Source organism: Callionymus lyra, chromosome 14 (genome assembly GCF_982586985.1).
Source record: "Callionymus lyra chromosome 14, fCalLyr1.hap1.1, whole genome shotgun sequence".
Lineage (NCBI taxonomy): Eukaryota > Metazoa > Chordata > Actinopteri > Syngnathiformes > Callionymidae > Callionymus > Callionymus lyra.
Window position 1 is genome coordinate 11,367,506 of NC_141831.1, and position 21,314 is coordinate 11,388,819.

The window sequence follows — 21,314 nt, forward strand, 5'->3', positions numbered from 1 at the left end:
TCCTTTTAGAGACTAATAATCAATTGAAAGAAAAAATCTCTTTATTTTTCTCACCAACAGTATTCTACAAGTGACCACTTATAAAGAAAGTCCTTGTTATAAGGTTCATTTCAGATATTGTGCTAAAATGGTTACTATAGAGACTGACATGAAAATTGTATTTTAATATTTTTGCCTCTGCTTGATGCAGTAATACAGTATGTATTACTTACTTACCAACTTATATAAAGTAACATTATTATGAGTAATTATTGGAAAACGACAAGTATTTAAATTAACATTCATAAGTCTTGTAATGAGAATTTGTTTAATAATTTAACTTAATTATTTTCATATATTTAGACTCGTATTCCAGAGCTAATTTTTTCGGTCATTTTTGTCACATTCTTTTCTTTCCTAGAAAGTGTATTTTATGTTTAAATGCATGAGTTTTAAGAATTAATTGGGAAGCAGGCGAGTGAGGAAGATTAAAAAGCATCATGCCTTGAAGCCTGGTTTTCTTTTGAAAGCAGGGTCTAATTTTTGAAAATTAAAAAACAATAAGTCTCTTCAAACACAGGCTTTAATGACTTTTATAAAAATCGATCAGAAACCTTCACGTCCACCGGCCTTGATTTAAATGGACATTGTTTGTCTTCAGCCAACAGCTGCTCTGCTCAACAGCTGTGGTGGAGAAAGCTGCTTCCACCACCTGCTGCAGAATTTATATCCCTGTAGTTCAACTCTGACCCCCGATGACCTCTTCAGGGTCAGACGATCAGAGACGACACCATCGGTCTGACACTAGAGCCTCGACATCGTCGATTTAAACCCATCTTTCATCCTTGAATTTAGTTTAGTGTTTGAGATGCAAGAAAACAAGCTGATGAAACTGTGATGGAAAGTGTCTCGTAAGCAAAGAGCTGCAGATTTAAAACTGTCTGCAAAACAGTTTTGCGGTAGAAAATGACAATGAAGTTCCACTCGATGTTTTTATCTGCTGCAGGTTTTGTTTTTTTGTTTTTTAAAATGTCATCTTGTCTATTAAATTGGTTTCAAATGTAATATTCTTTGACATGTTTTCGGCTATAGTCAATTTGTTTTGTCGAAGACAGACACACTTTTGTGTTTTCTTCAATACATTTTTTGAAACAGATTTTGTTTCGGCCTCGATGAACCATATCCAAATAATTATTTTTCTTTGATTAATACCCAAATTAAAGTTTATCCTTAGAGAAACTAAAACAACTTTTTGTTTGTTTTTGATTTGTCTTGGAGACAAACACAATATTTTCTTTGTTTTCCAACCATAACATTTTTTGCTTAGTCTTCTAACTACACACACTTTTTATTTGTGTTCAAACAATATACATTTTTCATTTTGTCTTTCAACCATCCACACCTTTAGTTGGTCTTTGGTACATAAACATTTTGTATTTGTCTTCAAATTGTACACAATTTGCGTTTGTTCTTTGATCCACCCTTTTTTTGTCTTCAAAAAATATATTATTTTTCTCTTTTGTCTTTAAACCATACTAAATTTTTATTTCGTCTTTTTACCAAACTTACAGATTTTTCTTTTTCTCCCAATTGTACATAATTTTAGTTTTGTCTTTGAACTATACACATTTTTAGTTTTGTCTTTAAACTATACACATTTTTAGTTTTGTCTTTAAACTATACACATTTTAGTTTTGTCTTTGAACTATACACATTTTAGTTTTGTCTTTAAACTATACACATTTTTAGTTTTGTCTTTAAACTATACACATTTTAGTTTTGTCTTTGAACTATACACATTTTAGTTTTGTCTTTGAACTATACACATTTTTAGTTTTGTCTTCAAACTACACATTTTTAGTTTTGTCTTTAAACTATACACATTTTAGTTTTGTCTTTGAACTATACACATTTTAGTTTTGTCTTTGAACTATACACATTTTAGTTTTGTCTTTGAACTATACACATTTTAGTTTTGTCTTTGAACTATACACATTTTTAGTTTTGTCTTTAAACTACACATTTTTAGTTTTGTCTTTAAACTATACACATTTTAGTTTTGTCTTTGAACTATACACATTTTAGTTTTGTCTTTGAACTATACACATTTTAGTTTTGTCTTTGAACTATACACATTTTAGTTTTGTCTTTGAACTATACACATTTTTAGTTTTGTCTTTAAACTATACACATTTTAGTTTTGTCTTTGAACTATACACATTTTAGTTTTGTCTTTGAACTATACACATTTTTAGTTTTGTCTTTAAACTACACATTTTAGTTTTGTCTTTGAACTATACACATTTTTAGTTTTGTCTTCAAACTACACATTTTTAGTTTTGTCTTTAAACTATACACATTTTAGTTTTGTCTTTGAACTATACACATTTTAGTTTTGTCTTTGAACTATACACATTTTAGTTTTGTCTTTGAACTATACACATTTTAGTTTTGTCTTTGAACTATACACATTTTTAGTTTTGTCTTTAAACTACACATTTTTAGTTTTGTCTTTAAACTATACACATTTTAGTTTTGTCTTTGAACTATACACATTTTAGTTTTGTCTTTGAACTATACACATTTTAGTTTTGTCTTTGAACTATACACATTTTAGTTTTGTCTTTGAACTATACACATTTTTAGTTTTGTCTTTAAACTATACACATTTTAGTTTTGTCTTTGAACTATACACATTTTAGTTTTGTCTTTGAACTATACACATTTTTAGTTTTGTCTTTAAACTACACATTTTTAGTTTTGTCTTTAAACTATACACATTTTAGTTTTGTCTTTGAACTATACACATTTTTAGTTTTGTCTTTGAACTATACACATTTTAGTTTTGTCTTTGAACTATACACATTTTAGTTTTGTCTTTGAACTATACACATTTTAGTTTTGTCTTTGAACTATACACATTTTTAGTTTTGTCTTTAAACTACACATTTTTAGTTTTGTCTTTAAACTATACACATTTTTAGTTTTGTCTTTTAACTACACATTTTTAGTTTTGTCTTTAAACTATACACATTTTAGTTTTGTCTTTGAACTATACACATTTTAGTTTTGTCTTTGAACTATACACATTTTAGTTTTGTCTTTGAACTATACACATTTTAGTTTTGTCTTTGAACTATACACATTTTAGTTTTGTCTTTGAACTATACACATTTTTAGTTTTGTCTTTAAACTACACATTTTTAGTTTTGTCTTTGAACTATACACATTTTAGTTTTGTCTTTGAACTATACACATTTTAGTTTTGTCTTTGAACTATACACATTTTAGTTTTGTCTTTGAACTATACACATTTTAGTTTTGTCTTTGAACTATACACATTTTTAGTTTTGTCTTTAAACTACACATTTTTAGTTTTGTCTTTGAACTATACACATTTTAGTTTTGTCTTTGAACTATACACAATTTTAGTTTTGTCTTTAAACTATACACATTTTTAGTTTTGTCTTTGAACTATACACATTTTTAGTTTTGTCTTTAAACTATACACATTTTAGTTTTGTCTTTAAACTATACACATTTTTAGTTTTGTCTTTGAACTATACACATTTTAGTTTTGTCTTTGAACTATACACATTTTAGTTTTGTCTTTGAACTATACACATTTTAGTTTTGTCTTTGAACTATACAACAATTTAGTTTTGTCTTTGAACTATACACAATTTAGTTTTGTCTTTGAACTATACACAATTTAGTTTTGTCTTTGAACTATACACATTTTTAGTTTTGTCTTTGAACTATACACATTTTTAGTTTTGTCTTTGAACTATACACATTTTTTGTATGCATGTATTATGTCCAGTCCTTTGATTGGTCATAAATGCTCATGAAAAAACTGCAGTTCCTCACGACTCTGTCTGACGAGATAATGAAACGAAGTATAAAAACCAAAGTTTATCTTCACAGTCATGACGCTGCAGATTCCATGTTTTTGTTTGTGTGTGTCGCCCAAACAGACGCACACTAATCAGGGATGTGTACAGTGTGTGCGGAGACAAAAGAGGAGACGATCCACATATTTGCTGAGCTGGAACCATGTTGAGCTTGAGGTCCAATGTCTCGTTTTACTGGACGTTTGTCTCTAATGTTTCCCTTCACTTTGACGGATTTTTATTTTTAAGACTTTTAGTGTTTTTTAGAGGTTGTTCTGGTTATTTATGTGGTACTTTCATAAGAAAGTGTCCTTGATTAATGGACTCGAGCAAATTGTGATTCACGGTTTGTGCGTCTGTGGCGTCCTGGACCGCGAAGACGTCCTCTGGCCTCATGAATCAGTCCAGGAGACGAAGAACACCAGAGCTTCTCAGACGTGTCTTCACGTCGATGGACGGAGAAGAACCTCAGTCTGATGGAGCTTTAATGAAGCTCTGGGTCTGTGAGGTTTGAAGCTTCGTTAGGACAAATATTTGCTCGTGTTCGTCTCGTCGGTTGAGTCTTATCTCGTGCTGGTCAGATTCTACAGTCTTAGTCCGTGTTATTTACTTTAAATATAGAGGTTTTTTTGGGGGAAAACATATTTTTACATTACTGTTCATCTGTTGTCTAAAGTACTTTATTTTATTTGTATTATTATTTAGACTGCCTTCATTATTCACACTATAATGAAGACTTTTTAAGATTCTGACTTCCACATTTCTACTGACTAATACTAGTAATACTATTATTTCTACTACTACTTATTATTTTTACTATTAATTCTACTTCTGCTTTTACTAATTATACTTCTACTACTACTTCTACTACTAATTCTGCTACTACTTCTACTATTACTATTAAATCTACTACTACCTGTACTTCTGCTTTTACTACTAATTCTACTTCTGCTTTTACTAATTAAAGTTATACAACTAATTCTACTATTACTTGTACTTCTTATTAATTCTACTCCTGCTTTTACTAATTATACTTGTACTACTAATTGGACTACTACTTCTACGGCTACTACTAATTCTACTACTTCTACTACTTCTTCTACTACTTCCGCTAATACTTTTAATGCTTATACTACTAATTCGACTACTACTTATACTTCTACAACTAATTATACCTATACTTTTACTACTAATTCTTCTCCTGCTTTTACTAATTCTACTTGTACTACTAATTCTACTTCTTCCACTTCTACAACTTTTTTCTTCGTTTTTCTTCCTCTTAACCTTTTTCACTTCACTTGAACATTTTAACATCAGTCTTTCTTCTTTCTTCTAATCATTTAAACTGTTTCCACTCATTTTTACTTTGAATACTTTCAAGTATTTCTGTTTTACATCTCAATTTACGTTGAATTGGAGGCAACCATCAGTTGGGCCGCATTAACTGACTTGGCGGGCCAGAATTGGACCCCTGGGCCATGAGTTTGTGTGATTATGGAGTGTATATATGTATTCGAGCCCCTTCAAAACTTCCTGCTGGCGTTCTGAGTCCGGACTGAATAATTTATCAACACTAGGATATAATTGGCAGGTTGTTGTTGGTTTGGATTGAAGCGCCTGCTTTTCTCCGCGAGCATTAATTGGCTGTTTGCTATGTAAAGCCTTTTTCACCATTTTTAACTCGGAGCAACATTGTAGTGTCAGTTTAAAAGTTCCTTCACTTATTCACAGTAGTTCATTATTTCAGCCTGTACATATGTATTTTAGCATGTTCCTAAATACATCGTCTTTCACAAAATATTGTTATTGACATACGTTTGTTATAGCCATATACATGTACAAAACACAACTGTTTTTTATACATTTATTTTGCTTTGGACCCAAAAAAAATCTTTTTTTTGTTTTTTACTCGTCTGAATCAAATTTATACGCCAAATATTTATTTTATTTGATTGAATTGTTGTTTTTTAAGAATTTTGTTCTATAGTTGAACACAATAATTTCTATAATGTAATCTTAAATTAGTGTTTATTGAATATTTTAATTAAATAATGGTTATTTTTCTAATTGAATAAAATCTAAATGAAAATATATTACACTTGAATATAGTACTTTTTGCTAAATGATTAAAAATTAAACTTCAGGTATTCCACTTCAAATTGAGTTCAAAATGGGGAACACTAGAATATACTTATTTTGCTAAGGGATATAAAAGTATACTACTTGAATTTTAGTATAACAAAAGTATACTCATAGTACACTTGAATATACCCGTTTTTGCTAAAAGGATTAAAAAGTAAACTTAAAGTATACAACTAATATTTTAGTATAACAAAGGTATACTCATAGTACACTTGAATATACCAGTTTTGTCCTAAAGGATTCAAAAGTAAACTTAAAGTTTACTAGTTCAATTTTAGTATAAAATAAGTATACTGAGAGTACACAAGCATAAACTTATTTTTCTACATGATATAAAAGTATACTACTTAATTTTAGCATAAAATAAGAGTACTTATAGTACACTTGAATATACTTCTTTTTGCTAAAGGATTAAATAGTAAAACTTGTAGTATACTGCTAGAATTTGTATAACAACTGTATACTCGTAGTACACTTGAAAATACCAGTTTTTGCTGAATGATTAAAAAGTAAACTTAAAGTATACAACTTCTATTTTAGTATGACAAAGGTATACTCATAGTACACTCGAATATACCAGTTTGTCCTAAAGGATTCAAAAGTAAACTTCAAGTATACTACTTCAATTTTAGTATAAAATAAGTATACTGAGAGTACACAAGCATATACTTATTTTTCTACATGATATAAAAGTATACTACTTAATTTTAGCATAAAATAAGAGTACTTATAGTACACTTGAATATACTTCTTTTTGCTAAAGGATTAAATAGTAAAACTTGTAGTATACTGCTAGAATTTTTGTATAACAACTGTATACTCGTAGTACACTTGAAAATACCAGTTTTTGCTGAATGATTAAAAAGTAAACTTAAAGTATACAACTTCTATTTTAGTATAACAAAGGTATACTCATAGTACACTTGAATATACCAGTTTGTCCTAAAGGATTCAAAAGTAAACTTCAAGTATACTACTTCAATTTTAGTATAAAATAAGTATACTGAGAGTACACAAGCATATACTTATTTTTCTACATGATATAAAAGTATATTACTTAATTTTAGCATAGAATAAGTATACTCGGTGCACTCGAATATACTTCTTTTTGCTAAATGATTAAAAAGTAAACTTAAAGTATACAACTTCTATTTTAGTATAACAAAGGTATACTCATAGTACACTTGAATATACCAGTTTTGTCCTAAAGGGTTCAAAAGTAAACTTAAAGTTTACTAGTTCAATTTTAGTATAAAATAAGTATACTGAGAGTACACAAGCATAAACTTATTTTTCTACATGATATAAAAGTATACTACTTAATTTTAGCATAAAATAAGAGTACTTATAGTACACTTGAATATACTTCTTTTTGCTAAAGGATTAAATAGTAAAACTTGTAGTATACTGCTAGAATTTTTGTATAACAACTGTATACTCGTAGTACACTTGAAAATACCAGTTTTTGCTGAATGATTAAAAAGTAAACTTAAAGTATACAACTTCTATTTTAGTATAACAAAGGTATACTCATAGTACACTCGAATATACCAGTTTGTCCTAAAGGATTCAAAAGTAAACTTCAAGTATACTACTTCAATTTTAGTATAAAATAAGTATACTGAGAGTACACAAGCATATACTTATTTTTCTACATGATATAAAAGTATATTACTTAATTTTAGCATAGAATAAGTATACTCGGTGCACTCGAATATACTTCTTTTTGCTAAATGATTAAAAAGTAAACTTAAAGTATACAACTTCTATTTTAGTATAACAAAGGTATACTCATAGTACACTTGAATATACCAGTTTTGTCCTAAAGGATTCAAAAGTAAACTTAAAGTTTACTAGTTCAATTTTAGTATAAAATAAGTATACTGAGAGTACACAAGCATATACTTATTTTTCTACATGATATAAAAGTATACTACTTAATTTTAGCATAAAATAAGAGTACTCAGTACACTCGAATATACTACTTTTTGCTAAAGGATTAAAAAGTAAACTTTGATTATACTACTTCAATTTTAGTATAAAATAAGTATACTGAGAGTACACAAGCATATACTTATTTTTCTACATGATATAAAAGTATACTACTTAATTTTAGCATAGAATACTCAGTACACTCGAATATACAACTTTTTGCTAAAGGATTAAAAAGTAAACTTTAAATATAATTCTTCCATTTTAAAATAAAATAACAGATAATGATATTATAAATCCAATATCCTAATACAAATATGTTTTCTAAATGTAGTAAAAAAAAGTGTTACACAACATTTTCACACAATTGAAGTGTTTTATAGTTGAGATTAAGAACATGAAAAACATGTGTGGGAGTATATTTAATTCCTGTCAATCATCCAAAGAAAAAGGTTTGGCGGGATTTCAAGCAGCTAAGCCTGAAATTAACTTTGTATCTGAAAGCATTTAATCACCTTGAACTCGGGGGTATTTAGAGGTCGACGGCTTCTCACATCATCACAGGCTCCTTTTAATATTCCCCGTGATTATATATAAACAGACGCTCCGACGATCCCGCCCGGATATTTCATTAACTGCGGGATTAAATCCTTGATGCATTTGTGTGAAATATACTTGTTGTTTTTTTTTTGCGTAAATCCCACCAGAGGATTGGACCGAAAATGGAACAGCGCTAAGAAAATCCTCTCATCTGTGCCAGTGTGCGAGAGATTCTCCACGTGGGAGTGAAAGTGTTGTTTCTCAACACTTCCATTCAGAACTGCTCCAGTTTAAGGATTCGTGAAACTCGTAGCTGCAGTCGACACCGGTGGCCTCAGCAGACGCTTGACATGCTTCTCACTCAACGGACCGGACCAGGCAGAACCGGCCCGAACAAATGTAAACTAGGGGCTGTGAGAAAATGTTGTTAGAGCCAAGTATTGCAATATTCTTCTTCACAACGTTGTATCGGTATTTTAATTTTTTTTTTATTCTTTTAAAATTCTCACTCAATGTTGCTGCCGACCCGGTTGAAGCAGAACCGCCCCAGATCGAACAGAAACTAGAAATATGGCGAATTATTTATTATTTATGTATATATATATATATATATATATATATATATATATTTTATTTTATTTTTTAAAATTTAATTAAATGTTTGAAATTAAATATTTGTCTTTCAAATCACATTTTATTTTTATCCTACTTTATGTATTAAATAACATTTTATTTGTTTATTTTATTTGTTAACTCAATCATACTGTATTGATATTTAACGGCTCTTGATCTTCTTATTTAAAATGTAATTAAATATTTTAATTTGATTTGAATATTTGTCTTTTGAACATATTAATTTGTTTTGTTTAAATTTTTATTTAAACAAAATTTACGTCTTGTAATGACAATGACTTTTTTTATTTTTGGCTTCAAATATTTTTTATTGTAGTTCTTTTACGGTTTATATTTCCAAGTTTGTGTGAAATAAAATAATTCCCATTTATTTTAATTAACATGTAAATATCAATCTTTTAAATCTTTATTTTAGTAAATCATAGTTCTTTTGTGTTTTAGATTTCGATCATGTGCGTAAAATACAATAAAAATATCATATTAAGGAAAACAATGCTTAAGTTTGTGTGAAATATATATATTTTTTAATTAACATGTAAATATCAATGGCGGTTGAGTTTTGACTGAGGATGAGAGGATACTGCCGACTCCAGCAGCTTTTAAAGCTGATGTTTGGACATATTTTGGTTTCAAAACCAATGAAATCAATTACGACTTCGTCAAGAGTCATGTGGTCTGTAAATTACAATACTACAAATATATCCTTGTTACTACAGTATCACAAAACATCGCAATACATTGTATCGTTGACCTGATATTGTGATCCGTATCGTTTCGCAAGATCATTGCGAATACACAACATACCGTATAGTAGCTCCAAAAAAAAAGTAAAAATATCAAACTCACTTCTCTGTCTGAATGAATTTCAGCCTCAGTTTAAAATACTCCGATTTTTAATGTGGGACTGGTTTTGCTGGCAGCGTCACATGTTCTGCTCTGTGTGAGATTAGCGTTCCCCACGGTAACCCGAATGCAGTTCTTCAAATCCTCGGCTCTAGTTCACCAGAACCTAAAAATATGTTTTTTAATCATGTCCAGCCAGACTTGTATTTGAATTTATTTTGTATAATTTTACCAACTAACCACAGTGGTTTTTATCACTCGTTTATGCTGTGCTCGTCATTTTATGAAGTAGCTCCCCAACTAGTAGGATTAACCCTTGTTACCTCGGGGTCAAGGTGACCCGAAGACCGGAAAACAAATGTGTTTGTGGTATCCCTTGTGTGGTCTCTGGATCACGGTGAACGACCTCCATCACTGCGTATAAAGGTGTAAATAAACCCCTTTTTTACTTCATTTAAATCATGCTTTAAAAAAATAAAAAACAAACCTGCTACAGCGCTGAGTTCACTGAGAGGGAGTGAGACTCAGAGTTGGGTTGGACAGTTCGAAGGGAGTTTTTCCAATATACAAATTGAAAATAAAATACATTTTTGTAGGTTATGAATGCTAAATCCATAAAGGAGAAATTTAATAATTTTATATGTATGGTACTGAGGTCTGTGTGGACTATTATCGAATATTATTGAATACCTTTTGTTTGACAGATTGCTACATTGATATTTAAAAAAAAGGAACACATCGATTCTTCGCGATTCAGTCGCACATACTTTCCGGTTTGTACTGAAAAGAAAGAAGCCGTTTTAATGGATTTTTGAAGCTTTTTATTTTATTATTTTCTTTGAAATGTGCCTGAGCTTTTTTTTTTCCTCACATCTCATGTCGCATTATAACATTTTTTATTTTTTTAAGGACTACACAGATGGCCTCTTCAAGGATGTGACCTTAAGTTCTGTTGAGAAACTTCTCAAATGACGCACGTGTCGTCCAGAGCTGTCCTGTTGTTTATGAAACTAATATTCAGTCGTGGAAAAAAACCAGGAGAGCCGACATGTTGTCTTACGTTTCTTGTTGATTTTAGTGTCTGTTACAATTAAATGTACATTTTATTTATGACAAATGTAATGATAAAAAGAAAATTAGCTCATAAGGGTTTAATTTAAGAGCAGATATTTAGAGATTTTCTTTATTTTCCTGAAGATTGTAAATGGGTTTATGGGTGTTTTGGTCGTATTGCGTCATCATTTCTGTACAGGCGGGCGTACGTTCACTGGTGTGTCACCATGACCTCACTTATAGCCAGTGATCCCTAACGTCAGCATGACCTCACGTGAATGAAAGCATGTCTGGTTCACACACAGATGTGATGCTAATGCAGGATTTAAGATACACCGCTTATATACTGTATTTATCATACAGTTGTTAAGTCGAGCAACGCATTAAGTCTGATCTGCTTATAGGAAGTAGTTATTGAATCTGGGGATACGATACTTATCACAATACTGGAGTAACAAGGATTTATGTGTAGTATTGTCGAGTCCTTGACTCTGGTGTTGCAGAATTTACAGACCATGACTCTTGACGTAACTGTTTTCATTGGTTTTGAAACCAAAGTATGTCCACACATCAGCTTTAAAAGCAGCTTGAGTCGACTGTATCCTCTTGTCCTCAGTTATCGCCAGTATCTCACAGGAATTTATTGTTCTTTCAGATGCGGAGAATTCAATGACTGCTGCCGTATTGTGAAGGATCTATTTGAAGTTTTCCACGAGTACTTGACAAATTCTTTAGTAAATTTGAAGCTAACTTAGCATTGTTAGCATTGATTGCTAATAACAGTAAAAACAAAGTGGACATGTGACTACACGCTACAGTTGGGAGTGACCTCTGAATATTGAAAATAACATCTTTAAGGGACTTTTTTTCTCTTGAGTAATCATTTATATTATTATTAGAATAAATGAAAAATAAAATGGAATCGTTTTGACATGTTTTGTTGTTTGAATGTTCATTATTTTTTAAGTAAAGCGATTTTACATTAAAAAATTAATTGCCGCCATTGATATTTACATGTTAATAAAAAATAACTAAAACAACATTATTTCACACACACTTAAGCTTGCTTTACTTTCGTTGCGGACGACATAATGATTGCTGCCATCTAGCGATCGGAAGTTAAATTGCAACGCAAAGATGAACAAATGTTGGAACTATTATATTAATATTTGATTTCATACACATGATTAAGATTGAAAACATGAAAGAACTATGATTAAAATTAAAATAATATTCAATAGAAGAAACATAAGTAAATAAATAAAATGTACGTTTAAAGAAAGATAGATATCGTGGGGAAAAAAACTATTGTGATATTTAAGCAGATTTTCTTGCAACACTAATGTAAAGGGTGTGAACAGAGTAACAGAGTAACGCTCTCCTGCCACCAGACATGTTCGCCAACGACTCCGCACTAATGTGCTTCACGGCTTCATGACCGAGTCGTGACATTCGGATGTTAAGCCGTGCAGTTAAAAGCTTTGCTCATCGCAGCTCAAATCTGTGGTGTCTGGTCTCTGCCGGGGCCCCGAGTCCGCTAGGAGATCAGGGACCCGTGTCCTGACTATAAGACTATAAAGGACTGTAATATCGAGGGCTAACTTTTCTGTCATGTTTGATTCTGTGGGAAATGATCTTCTCGTTTAAAAACTGGACTCTAAATTTATCGGGGTTGCTATTAAACCGGTGTCTCTCTCCGTCTGAATCCCTTTCTCGCCATCTGCTCCGGGAAGCAGGAGAGACACTTGTGTGCCACGGACATTCAACTTGAAATTAATGATCCCAGAATGCTTTGAGGGGGGAAAAAAAGCAACCCAGGGTGCTGGGATTGCGTCATCGCCCTGATTAGCATTTGAAAAGGTGTGAATGGACCATGTTTTTTGAAGCGGGTCACCCCGGTCGGACATCGCACATTCACCGCACGATCGGGTTGTGTAAGAGCTTTTTTTTAAATAAAAGAGGAAAGAGCTGGGCGCCCTGAGGAGTTACACGTTGGGTGGAATTGAAAAATGTCACTCATTCTTCTACGCCGGTGCTGAGAAAACCATTATTTCTGGTCATCAATGAAAGACGTGTGGAGAAGATTTCAATGTTTGTGTGACGTTGACGATCCATAAGAGAATTTGACTGGATTTTTTTTTATCGGATTTAAAGGGCAAAAAAGGATGTTTCGAACAAGTTCCTTGTAGTTCCTGAAGTCAACAAAAGGGATACCTGAAACACATTTTTTATGTCGGGCCTTCGGGTCACCTTGACCCGGAGCTAACACAAGGGTTAGGATGAGAAGATACCACTTGTAAGTAGGGGTATGAAAAAATTATACTTCAATTTATCGCAATATTATTTCCAGGAATTCTGTATCGATGTTCAAGAGCACTGTATCGATTTAAAAAAATATATTTTATTTATTATCGTTATTTTTTATTATTTATTTTTATTATTTTATTAATTTATATTTCAATAAAGTGTGTGCAAAATAAATTAACTAAAAAACTAAATTACATACTTTGTATACTACTATATAGAGTTGTGTATTTGAAAGAATCTGACAACAGTACGTATCGCGATACAGTGGCAATCTTGATTTATTGCAATACTGTAGGAACAAGGGTATATTTGTAGTATTTTCGAGTACTTGACTTTGGTGTTGCAGAATTGACAGACCATGTGACTCAAGACAAACTACTTTTAAATTTTTTTTGGCCATTTTTTGGTTTCAAAACATGTTGCTGAAGTCGACTGTATCCTCTCGTCCACAGTCGTCGCAGGATTTCTGTTTCTTTAGCTTAATTGTAACCCAAAATGAACATGGTTTGAATAATTTGACATTTATTATATTGAACTAAAAACAATACAAAACTGTGGTAACACAAAAATAAAAAAAAACAACAAAAGAAAACACTGTCAAAGTACGATACAGTAAGGTGTAAAAGAATATTGCAATATATTTTGGCATAAAAATCTTTTCTAACACCCCTATTACTATGTACTATTTAAAATTAACATGCAAATATTCAACATGTTTCTTAATTTGTTGTGTTGCAATTAATCTTCCGGCCTCTAGATGGAAGCAATCCTTACCCCATGAGATCCCAACGATAACTGACGACAAGAGGATACAGTCGACTCGGGCAGCTTTTAAAGACGGTTAATACTTCTTCGAGTACCTGGGCAATACATTTGTATCTACAGTATAAAAATATATCGTATCGTCGCAGTAAAAAACCTTGAATACTATTTATACTAACAACAAATTTATAGTGTGGAGTAAACGACAAATTCCTTTTCTTAACCTTAATTACTATGTGAGTCACCTTCATATAATATATTGTGATGATAACAAAAGCCATTTAAAAGGTTTTTCTTTTGTTTTTTTCAATTGTTTATCAAAATTCTTTGGGGGATAAAACACTTAAGTGTTTCCTCTCTCTTTCTTTCACACCGAAGGTGCTCTTTCAATGTTTCGAGTGAGTGACAGCTGGTGAACGGTGATAAATAAAGCAGCATTAACGGAGTGGCTGAACATTTACTTCTGGCATACGTCCACTGCTCGCCGAATGAATGGAGCAGAACTGCTGCCTTATCTCGGACAAACAACAGCATCACGGCTGCTGGAGAACCAACTCCTCGCCAGTCGTTGATGACTATTGAGAGTGAAAACACCAGTTAGTCAAACATGTGGTTGGATGCACTCGGTTACCTTCGTTGTTCTGCACCCAACTATACTTACTAAAAGAGTGAAAATGTGCCGATAAGTCTCGAATTTAATTCATTTTCTACTCGTCCTCTTGTCGACTAAGGGTTGGGATTATTTTCAGAGTTATCAGTTTCTTTTAAGAGCTATAGGCACAAATGTTTGTTCATTTTAGTGTAGCGACTGGAGCTCAGTTGTCTTCGTCTTCATCTTTGTCCAAAAATACACTTTAACATCCAAATACTGCGAGTCCGTAAACGTCCCTCTTGTATTGACACCTCAACTTTAACAATTGTTCCCAATAAATCAATATTAAGGTTGTTTGTAGCAAAAGATCTCAGACTATTAGCTGCTATCTGCTTATAATATATGGAATTAGGTTAAATGTTTTTGTAATAGAAAGAAAGTTGTTGTCGTCTTCATCTTCGTCTTACAACTTAGATCCAGCCGCTACATTAAAATGAACAAAATGTTTTGCCTATAACTCTAAAAAAAAAAGGAACAAATTACTCTGAAAATAATCCAAACCCTTAGTCGAAAACAGGGTGGGTAAAAATAGGAATTTTGGGTCAACTATCACTTTAAGTGAGCAAAAAAAGTGGAAACTAAAGCCCATTGTTAATTATTATTAACTAATTCCATTATATTTCTATACATGTGATAAGAAAAACAATTAATTCACAAATGAGATTAATTATTTATCTATTGTTTTAAGATAATTCATTAATGAATTGTCAAAATGTTATATTGTTTTTCCCAAATTTACTATAACTTTTGAAAGTGGAATTTAACACATGGAAGTCATGTTGAATCCGGACACACAACAGTGTCATATCTAGAGTCAGATTCATAAATTTCTCACTAGTGACGACAGCCATTTGCTCGATGTTCTGGACGGTTGAACTCAAATCTTTAATTTCGAGGCTCTATCTGTGCGTTGGTTCTTGCTACATCTGTTTGTATTCTTGTCGTGAGTCTCCGTATGATTGTTAACACAGATAATCAATGATCAGCATCTTATCTTAAACACTGATATCATTGTAGTTCAACATGAACAATAATCTAATTAGATTTTGAGCCAGATGTCTGCCGGGCCACATAAAATGACTTGGCCGGCCAGATATCTCCCCCCGGGCCTTGGGTTTGAAAGGCAATGATTGGTTACAATTGACGTGTCTGAACCATATTCCTGGTCTTTTAATATGAGAATTATTGGAATTTCCTGCTAATCGGTTGAAATGTTTAATACTCTACAAATCAAGGAAGTATCTGAGCTCAGAAAAGGTATGTTTTCACAGAACCCGTCTGATGTATTGCTTGCAAATGGCTCCCGATTCAGATAACTTGATTCAGTAACGCGACTCCCGTGTTCCCCGTGAGGACGTTTGTGATGCGTCGGAGCTTTTATGTCCACAGAGTGACATCGGTAATTAGGAATGCTAGTAAACTCTGCCATACGCCATCTGTTCGGGCTCCTGTCTCCTGATGTCTCGCCATCTGAAACGACTTGATTCCGCTTCACTGCTTGAATAATTCAAGCGAACGTGACAGAATCAAGTCCCTTTTCTGGACTTGTAGGTCGATTGTGGTCCTTCCAAGAATACATCGTCACTTTCTAATGATCAATAAATCTGCGCTGCCCTATTTTGTCTTTTTGTCTATCATGTTTTTATTGTTTTACCTTAAAGTTTTGCCGTTTTATCTCTTACTTTGTGATCTGATCATAACAGCTCTTAGCATTATGTTGCTATCTGTGTTTTTTTAGCTTGAAAACTCAATATTTTTCAATGTTATTCACTTCGAAACTGAAATATAATCCGGTGTTTAATTATAGTTTCACGGATAAACTGTTTGAGTCACTTTCGGTACTATTATTTAAAGTTTTTGAAAGACAAAAACGACCAAAATGCTAGCAAATATTAAAGAAAAAAAATGCTAATATGGTAAAGAAAATCAGTTTCTTGTATCTGGAATGTTTTCTTCTCTTTTTTTTTTTTGCAAATTTTGAATACCCTATGAACAAGCATTTTAATGTTTAATCTTTTACTAAATACCATAAATAAGACCATTATCTAGACTTTTTAATCAGAAATTTGTATTACCAGTATAAAGTAAACGCAAAACAGGAATTTGTTGTGGTGGCATTACAGAATAAACCAATGAAAAAAAATTGAATTAAATAAAAGATAAATAAAATTAAATACAATAAATGAAGAGACATTACCATAACATTTAAAAAAATATTAAAAATTAAATGCATTACATTTAATTAAACAGTATATTTTATTTTAAATAAATACAGTGTATGTAGTAAAATCTACGCTAAATAAAAAGTACATAAACGTGTAAACTGTCACACATTCTCCTCATTAAATCCAGACTTGATGTGAATGATAATAGACGATCGGGAACAAGTTGTGTAGATGATTATATCTGTCAGAGAATCGGTATGGAAATGGTGGCAAGCCTCGAGGGCGCTCGCGCTCACCGCCCGCATCCACCACAGACCAGAATGTTGATTTTAATTTGCTCCCCGAGTCATGTCACGTGACACACACACACACACACACACACACACATGAACAACACATTTGGGTCGTTCAATTCTCCCATGTTTGATCCGGCGGCGGCGTTTAGTGACTTGTCGTTCTCTATTACAGCTCTCTTCGCTGTCGTCGTCGTCGTCGTCTTCTTCTGGAATAGGTCACGGAAGCGAACTTTGCCCTCGCGCTATTGATTATTTTGTGTGCGCACGCCGGGGCTTGTGCAACCCACTGCGGCGAGGCGAGCGCTTTTATAGGTCACAGGAATGTTCCAGAGTCGGTGTCGACGCTTAAACTGACGCTGGTTTTAATCTCGTTTTTTTTTTTTTTAAGTTGACAAATATGACTCTTTCTCAAACCCGTCCTGCATATTCTCGGCTGCTTTAGCAATTGTTTCTAATAGTATTTTCAGTTACGCCTTCTTAAAAAATTCTCTTTCTAACTCATGCGTCTGCTGTTGATAAATAATTGAAATGTAACGACGCGCTGGCTTCACATCAGCAGCTTCTCATTCTTGTGTTTGAGCTTCAGGTTTCTTTCATCAAGGTCACAATTGTTTTTTGTTTTTTTTCCTTTTCGTTGCTGTGTCAGGTGTTTGTTGAAAGCTAAGCCTCCTGCCCTTCTTCCTGTGTACAAACTTGACCCTTTATAGCCAATGTCAGACCTGTGATGTAGGAAAAAAAAGTCAAGAAATAAAGGTATATTTTAGATTGTTACCAACTTTATAATCCAGCTCCAACCTTAAAGAAAGGGAATAGTCTAAAAGAATTAATTTGTAACTGCTCTTTATCAATCGTGATGAGTAATAATTCAAATATTTTCTTTCGCAACATGTCTTACCTCGAGGGGAGATAACAATCTAGAGCAGGTTTTTACTAGTGTGTAAAACAAGTACATATTGACATATTTTTCAATCCCCCACAAAAAAAGTAGCAGTATCATTAATTTGCCTCGAGTTACTGTTTTCCTGGTGAAACTGAATTAATAAATCAACATTGAAAGGTATTATGGGTGAATTAATATCGTCATGACCAATTAAAAACTAATTCAAAAAGATTAGTTTCTCTCAAGGTTTTGTGCATCGTTCTGATTGGTGCACAGAGGGGCTTGATTTCTCCACCACAGCAGGAGATGGGTTTTTTTCGGACCAACTAGTAGTTAATTGTTGAATTCAATTGTAAAATTCAATCAAAAATGTTCGACCTATTGCATCACAGGTTGCCGGTTACTTTTTGTGTGACCGACTTTGATAAGGTTTAACCATGTAAAAAAAACCCTGCAAAAACAAGGCAGAAAAAAAGCTCTTTTCCACATGCTAGCAAAGTTCATGTGCCTTTTTGTGGGAAGATATAAGGTGCAATAAATTTCTTAAAGCATTTTCTCATATCAGAAAATGAAAGCAAGAATCTGGCAATACTCTAAGTATCACGATACATGTGTGACGGTACGATATATTGCGACACTGTAGTAAAAACAATATATTGTTTTCAAAAACAACACTTTTTCTGGCTTGTACAACAAAGAAATGAGCAAATACCTTCTCTCATCAAATGTGAAAGTGCTTGTAGGAAAGTGCTTCTCAAAATATTAACAAAAATGTAAACTTACATTGATGCACAACCTGGAGCAATATCCAGTATCTATCAGCGTTTAGCTTTAAACTCTGTTTTAAAGCTAACATGAGTCCAAAAATCAGCTTTAAAAGCTTCTTAACTCTGGTGTATCCTTTAATTTTTCACAAATCGCTGCCATTTCACCGGTTTAGTTGTTACTTTGGCACAGAGGAAATGACGAATGTTGCCAACTAGTGGCAGGAGGTTTAATTGCACTACACAAATGAATAAACGCCATAAATATTTAAGGTAAGATAAGGTAAAGCTTTATTACCTTAAATATTTATGGGTTAATTGTACAAAAAAACAACATAGAATGATTGTCTTTTAGAAACAAACTATTGAAATATAAACCATATAATAACTTAAAATAAAATGTTATTTATGCATGTGTATAAATGTATATATATTTTTAAATATCGATGCAGTGCTTTCGGATATATCGATACAGTATCGGGAATAAAAACATTGTTCTATATATCGTCATATCGATATTTTCTTACAACCCTAATATTATGTTAGTTTCCTTGTCTTTTAAAAAATATTGGTCAGGATTATTTACAATTTAACGCAAAACTCATCTTCCTGATTCCTTCTAGTCAAAATATTATGCAAAGCGTATTTTTGATTTGCCTGCAGTTCAAATAGCCACAGCCAAGAGTACATCTAGTTGCTGTACTTCAACTGTAGTTTTGTCAACACATTTATAAAACTGTGGTAATCCGATAAGACACAAAAATGGCGTTTTAAGGTAAAAGAAAACGATTCATATTATGGTCAGAGAGCCTTAAATAATGTATAAGTCGTTGTGTATCTGGAGCTCTGAGGATTACATATGCATGTATATACATCGCCCCCAGATGTACAGCCGGTAGCTTGACAGTAACCTGTGAGGATTCTCTCCTCCCACGCCACCTTCTGCCTGTGAACCTCCACGACTGGCATCCGGGCAGGAGGACGTTGTAAAGAGTCTGCGTGACATTGTGTTTCGGACTCTCTGGTCCGCGGCGTCTATTTCCATCCGCTGACGCCACACATTTTGACGGGAGGTTGTCGTGCCGGCGTGTTGTGGCAGCAAAACCAAAAAGGATGTGGGTCCGCTGTGATTGTTGCGCCACAATGTTGATTCGGCGGCTTTTTTGTGAGAGAGAAGACGGCGTCGGCTCGTGACCAGCGCCGCCGACCTCGTCTTCTCTCGCTCCTGACAAAACATGTTCAGACACTTTCACAGAGTGTGATGAACGAGGTCAGATTCTTTACGCCTGAATGTACTGATTTTTATAGAAATATGTTCTAATAAACAGAGACCGTCTGTCGCTCTGTGAAAGTACTGGTCAAGCCTTTAGATTAAGATTATACTAGTACTAAACCTGAACGAGTTATCGGTCAACCATCTTTACTTTAACCTCCTGAAGATGCAACTATTTTAAGAATAAAATGTATATTAAGGGAGTTTATTAAATGTGTTTTGGTGGTAGGAAATGTAGCATAATTTAAAAATGGTATTATAACATAACATTTTAATTAAAAGTATTTAAAATTAATTAAACTTTAAGCTGTTTCTGATGCTGTTTATGTATAAAACATGTAACTTCTTAGCCACAAACCAACCACTCTACAGTTTGAGGTAACAGCCATTTGCAGCCGTTAAGTAGATTTAATGCGGCATTTAAAAGTATTATTTCAACCGAGAATGTAAAGAAATACTGAAGTTGTTCACTCATTGATTTATTTTTAAGTGTCTGTTTCTATTTAATTGATCATGCTTATATATATAAATATTGTAATTGCAAATGTATACATAATTCTGATTTCTTTTTAATTATATATATTTATAGGATTCTTGTTCTGCAAATTACTCTGTGAATCTCATATTTTAATGTCAAAAACCTCTCATTTATTTAATATTATTATTATTTTTTGCAATTCAATTCAATTTTATTTAAATATAAGTGTCTTATAACAAAGTTATCTCAAGACACTTTACAGTTGAAGTAAGACTATAGTTGATTAAGGTAAGAACAGATCCCAGCAATTCAACATTTATTTATTTAGTGGTTTTGGTGATTATGAGTGTTTCTGACCTTTGTACCTGTAATGTATGCGTTACCTTCCAATTTATTTTGTCGACGACTAATAAAGATATTAAGAAAAATAAAATAATGAAAATATATATATATATTGTGTTGAACTGGCGGAAAATAAGACGCTTAATATTTGAAACACTGAATTAAACAACTAATTTAGTCAATAACTGATGAACAAACATATTTATAGATACTGGAGACATTTGACTGTACATTTACGATAAAGTTCTATTTTCTGTTGAACTTGGTGAAGATAAAGACGCTTGATTATTGGAATTCTGATTCTAACAACCGTTTGTGTCACTCATTTTTTAATTTGAATGTGGCCCTCTTGAAAAAAAAAAAGTTTTGACAGCTCTGTT

General features: G+C 32.5%; 1 protein-coding gene across 5 annotated transcripts in view; it reads left to right on the forward strand.

Moving 5' to 3' along the window:
• Positions 1-21,314, forward strand: part of arhgap32b (Rho GTPase activating protein 32b) — a 111,323-nt gene that overhangs the window by 11,633 nt on the left and 78,376 nt on the right. The window lies entirely within an intron of this gene.